General features: G+C 37.3%; 1 pseudogene; it reads right to left on the bottom strand.

Moving 5' to 3' along the window:
• Positions 1–4,195: 4,195 nt before the first annotated feature.
• Positions 4,196–5,567, bottom strand: LOC140859308 (polyamine oxidase 1-like; annotated as a pseudogene).
• Positions 5,568–6,468: the final 901 nt, after the last annotated feature.

Genomic DNA, 6,468 nt, shown 5'->3' on the forward strand with positions numbered 1-6,468 from the left:
GCAACCTAATTTAAAACTTAATCGTCCAGTTGGTTAGATAAGTGTGATCGTTGGGAGGGTTACAAATGCTCGCCTCAGACATCATTTGTTCATGGTCAGGTAAGTATGATCTTAATTAAAAACTATGATCTAGACTTATCTTAGACACCAATTGATCAATTAGAATCGAATAGGTCACCCTAGACTCAAACTCGAACCACTGAGCTAAATTAGATCTTTTAATTGATCGACAACATATAGCTGTTAATCGATCTGACTAATCTATAACTATTGGATTGGTCATAAGCACACTTGACCCAATTCTAATCAACTTGATTCGATTTGATCAACTGCTCAAAATAGATCTAATTAAGCTACCCACATCGATAACCCCATGTTTTATGCAATAAAATTAAATCTTAAATTCTCAATTTTAGATTTTTTAATTTTATATCTCAATTCTCAATTAAGTACATTATGAATATGAGTTTAGTTTAGATGTCAAAATAATTTCAAATCTAAACTATATTTCATTGTATCTCATATAAATTCTCTATCCATAGGAATGAGTCGAGTCACCCTAGATCCAAGTCAACTCATCACAATGAGTTGACTCAACTCTAAGACTGAGTCGATTCAATTATGACGAATAAAACTCTGTAAGCCCAACCTGCATAATTGAGTCATCTCAACAGCAAACTGAGCCGACTCATCAAGGTCTTGAGTCGACTCAATAGGAGTGCCAGCCATAGAATACAATGCTTCAAAAAAATATAAGCATCATTAAAGTTCTAGTTTAAATATGAAAATGATTTTTCAGATCTAAGCAACTTAAATATGCATCAAAAATAAAAGATCCTCTTTTTACTATTCTTTATGAGACATCACAAGCGACTCCCCTATACGTTATAAGAGAACCCATCCATAGGGCAAGAGAGGGTCTTTAATCTCTGCTTCCTCCTATGACTGGATGGCCATGGTGATGTAACCATTCTGAGTACTAAGCTACTCAGAAAACAAACTAAATCTACATATCACATATGTCTGATTTAATCTACATATCTCATATGCACATATATGTCTCATATATATAAAAACATGCTGATCCAATCTAAAATTTTTTTAGATCTACTAAAAAACTTCAGATCTCATCTAAAAATAATATAATTTAGATCTATGATCACAACAATCAGGCTCTAATACTAGTTGAAAGATCGGGTAGCATATCGGATCGATCAGATTTAAAGGCAGCAAAATTTCAAAAATTTTAATCCAATCCGGCATCGGATTTGTAGATCTAAATCAGAAAAACTAAAGCAAAAATTAGCATGCAAAAGGGGATGTGACAATCTCATTATCACCTTGAGCGGATAGATGAACATCGTAATCCGATTATCATGGATTTAAAGAAGGTTTATTGTTGAGCCATGTATGTACCCGACCTCTACAGGTATCCATGAAGATCAACCTCAGATCGTCCTTCTCTTGATAGATTCATCTTTTCCAAGATGATCTGCAGCCTTTTTGGATCCTAGATCAACTGTTGATCTTCTCTTTTACGATCTCAACGATTGAGATCGTACCTTCTTCTATTCTTGGCACAAAATGGATTCACCCAACAGCCTTGGGCATGTGGAGGTGGGGACGCCCAACTACTTTAGGCATGGAATAGAGAGGAGAGGAAGAGGTGGCACGGTCGCAAGGAGAGGACTTAGAAAATCATATTTTCATTCCCTAAAAGGCTGCCAATTAAATAGATCCTTGATTTGAATTCAAAATTCAAATCAATTATGATAAAATGACTGGTCATCATCTTATGATGACACCTTCCCTTAAATTAGATTTTCTTCTCAAGAAAAACCAATCTTAAAGAAAATGTAATCTCTCCCAAATAGGTAAGTAAAGTGGGCACCAACCTTTAGCACCCCCCTTAATCTTATCCATGCAAGAGAGATAGGGGGCATGTGCCCTCTCTCCTGCCTCCTCATGCTGAAATCAGAGAGGGGCACGTGCCCTTCTCATTCTCCACATGAATTTCATGTGGCTTGTGCCCATAGAACCTACCAAAAGAAGAGGGGGCATGTGCCCCTCTAGATCTCATCCAGAGGTGGCATGCGGTCTGCAAGTTTCTTTCCAAAAATTCTATGCCAAGTCAAAAGAGAAAAAAAAGGAAGACTTATGCCTCCAAATGGGTTGGATCCAATCCTCTTGGGCACCTAATTAGGTGCCCCTAAATCCAAATGGATTAGGTTAGGAATAAGGCTACTGACTTGATCTATAACTTATCTAATAAGAAATCAAGTCCAGAGAAGAATTTGAATTTAACCATATGCTAGCATGGTGCGCCTAAACTCAATAGGATTTTGCCAAATCCTAATCCAATTATGACTTCACAAGTTCAATTAATCAATCCAAGATTAAATCTCTAATTATGTGACTCCATAGATTCAATTCTGTCTGATAGTAAGATATACCACGATCTCCATCATAGTATCATTGAAACTTCTTTCAATAGATTGGAATAATTCTAACTCACATCCATCAAGGATCATCGATCCAGCATAATCCTAGTAAGCTCTCATCATCCATCAGTCTAGCAATATATAGTGGCAAGCTAGCAAAACTAAAGAAATAAACTTCTAGGTGCAATTACCATGTAATTTAGTTCTTCTATCATGAGTCCCGACAGGACGGAAGTCAAGAATAACTCATCAAACCTTATCTCTGTCATATGTTAGAATCAATCAATTCGAGTCTGATGTGAAATCTTATGGAAACACCTTTTCATTATTCACACTGCCATAGCTATGGCCTTTAGGACTCAATCTCATGATCTATATAGGACTACTTCTCTTTTACTGAGGTTGATAGATCTAATCTTGGTGCGATCCAATTTCTACAATGAACATACTGCAGCCAACATACACCTCAAGACTCCGTATGGCTAGAAGATTGAGTTATGGTATAGTCAAACTACATCACTCTCAAGGTAAACTGCTGATGCACTTCAGGTCTGAGAACTAAACATACTACTGCAGCTATGAGTAAGTCACTGATGAGATGATAGATATCCTTGTGACTACTCAGGATTGGTCACGTTCAGTACTCTTGTTCCTAACAAGCACTTGTATTTTCACTCCGATGTCTCTACACTATAGATTCAAGACTCATCTACCCTAAAAAAGTGATCATGTACAAATCTTTCAGGATCAATCACCGTTCCTGTGATAATCCTACGATCGAAAGTAATTTTTGAGTTAACTAATAATAACACATGTCTCAAATTCTCAACTCTTGAGAATATGTGTTATCATGCCCATTAACTTAATGGATGATTCACAGACACAATAAACATAGATGTGAATAGATAAAAATCTAAATTTTATTAATATAAAAGTTAATTATATAAATTATGTCCTAAGAAAGTTTTACAAGTATCGATCAATCTAGCTTTTAGGGCATACATCCAACATAATTAGCAATTAGATTGCTGATTAGCTCAATTTGATTGAGCAATGAGGTTCGGATCAAGTTTAATTTAATTAGATTTGATTACATTTGATCCTATTAGATTATGAGATGATCTAATTGCTAAGAGAGATTAATTACTGATTTGATCAAGACTTGAGTTTAATTAATTTCTAATTGGATTAGGATTTGATTAAGAAAATAAGGTGCCTAATTGGATTGGGTTCACTTATCATTTGGGTCTAACCAAATTAGATTTGGTTCAGGCAAAATTTAAATCAAATTAGAACCCTAATTGGATAAGACTTCCTCCCTTACACCACCTCCCATCTCCATGCCTTAACTCATCACACAAATTTAATTTGTGCGTGTGTTATATCCACGCCTATAGTTCTTTGTCGCCCTCCTTATGGATTAGGATAGGTCAGGTTAGTTAGAGTTTGAATTTGAAATCATTTTGAATTTGAACTCGAACTAATCCTATCTTATCTATTCTAACCTCTTGTCGCCCACCTTATTAATCCCTTCCTTTTATGCGACAAAGAGAGGAGAAAAATCATAGGAGAAAAATAGTTTTCCACCATGAAAAGTTGGTAGGGCGTGTGAGGCTTAGTTGGGTGTAGGTTCCTATCTAGGGCATGGGTATTTTTCCTCTTGGCGTTAGGGTTTTTAGGAAGAGAGAAAAATAGAGAATAGAGTTCTCATTTTCATCTTCTTCCACTACCTAACCCTCCTCCTAAATCCTTCTTCATCCTTTGGAAGAATCCGAGTGATCTGACGAAGGAGTTCGATCAGCCATCAGGAACAGATCTCTACAAGAGAGCTAGCACCTCGAAAGATCATCGATCATCGAACCTTCGATTGGATAAAAAATTTTGTGTAGATACCTGTGGAGGCCAGACATTTGTGTGGCTAAGAGCAACTGACAAGTCTATAAAAATCAGCTGTGGTGAATATCAACCTGCACTCAAGTATCGAGATTCAATCTCAAACTTCTTAATTGATTATATGATCTATGATTTTTAATATCAGATTATACATCTATTTTTATATCGTACGATCTATGATAGGTAGTTTTAGATCAAATCTAATGTATGCTAGGTTAATTTGATTGATTTAAATATCATCTGTTGTGTTAAATTTTGAAAAAAATTTTGAAATTGCATGCATGAAACTGCTTATGAAAATTTTCAGTCACCACTAGATCCAATGACCATGTAGTTGTAGGAGCCCAAGAAGAGTGGATCCCTAGCCCAACCACTTTGCTTCACCCTAGTGATCCATGGATGGATGGTAGGTAGGAAGGCATCCAGCATAGCATGGGCACCATGGATGATCTCCTTATCGCTTAGCAATTCGAGCTCCATGGCCTCCTCCCCAACCAACCGCACCAACAACACCCTCAACCCATCATAGATTGGGCAGATTGAGTGCATCCTTCTCATCCACCATAGGATTTTTGCCATGTGCCTCACCGATGACTCCACCTAGTCAAATGCCATCTGGAGGAATGGGAAGAACTGCTTTGAATCATCATCCATCTCCATGATGAGCTTGTTCACCATGCCAAATCCCAGCCCTCCCATGGCACCCCACTTGAAATCCAGAAGGGCCGGGGTGAACACCACACCGAGGCCTAACGGCAACTCCAAGCCAACCTCCTTCTCCAACCCCATCCCCACCTTAAGGACCCCCAGTGACACCGTGATGATCATGTGATCCATAGCCATCGAGGTGTAATCCCACTCAAAGTGGAGTCTCACGGGGCTGCCGCTTCTGCCTCCATCGGGGCACCATAGGATGCGACGGAGCCATCACCCAAACCAGATCATGCCTGAGGGGATGATAGCCTCAAGGGTCTCCATGATGCATGAATACCCCTTGGCGATCATGATCTGGTTCTCAGGGAAGTCCCAATACTCACTCTCTATGGCAAGGTCCAGCCACCAAAGGTCATCGATCGAGGTGCAAGTCTACTCTGTGTTCTCTTGGATCATGAAGATGGCATCCTCCAATGCTTCCAGGGTCCAGTCACCCTTGCTGTCGTCGTCGCCAACATCGATGCAGGAAGCATGGTACCTTTCGAGGCTACGATAGAATTTTTGAATCCATTTTGCCATGCAGGTGGGTAATGGAGCAAGATGGTGTCTAATGGATCTGACTGTAGGTGGATTAAGTGCTACATTTCAAACCGCAGGTGGAGAAACTATAATTATCCCTTGATTCTTTTACTTGATTTGTATCCTTATGGGTAACTTCTAACTTATCCCATATTTCTTTAATAGACATGCATGTCAATATTCTATTGAATTCATTTGTATCTATAGCACAACATAAAACATTCATATCCTTGGCATTTAGTTAAGCTAATCTTTTATCTACATCATTCCAATCCTTTTTAGATTTAAAAGAAGGCATACCATCAATTAAAACAGTGGATGTGTATGAACAATTTACTATGACATTCCATATATCATAGTCTTGTACTTAAATGAAGATTTTCATTGATGCTTTTCAGTAAGTATAATTTCCACCATTAAATAGTGGGAGTCTATTAGTTAATTGGCCTTCAACCAAAGATATACCAATTAGGATTGTCATTGATCTTTAACTTTTGATGATTACATCAATTGGGTTGAGTACCCATTCTGCTACTACTTATTTTCTAAAGGAGGCAACCTAAAAAGGGGGGTGAATTTGATTTCTTAAAAATAAATTTCACAACTTATGGCTAAAAAAAAATTCAAAGGTGTTTATGGAGTACTTATTAGAAAATAAATATGTAGAAAAAATTTAAAAATAAATACAACAATGTAATTACAAACATATAAAGTTTATAGTGGTTCAGTGCTAAATTCAGCATCTATGTCCACTCTCCAAGTCAATCTACTTAGAAATTCCAACTATAACCCCTCAAGACTACAATCTGATTATTTTCTTAGATTCATAATCTAACCCAATTAGATTTCATGGGATCACTAATCATAACCTTATAATTGATTATTTTTTGGATTCATAATC

The sequence above is a fragment of the Elaeis guineensis genome, chromosome 7 (assembly GCF_000442705.2).
Source record: "Elaeis guineensis isolate ETL-2024a chromosome 7, EG11, whole genome shotgun sequence".
In the NCBI taxonomy this organism is placed as follows: domain Eukaryota; kingdom Viridiplantae; phylum Streptophyta; class Magnoliopsida; order Arecales; family Arecaceae; genus Elaeis; species Elaeis guineensis.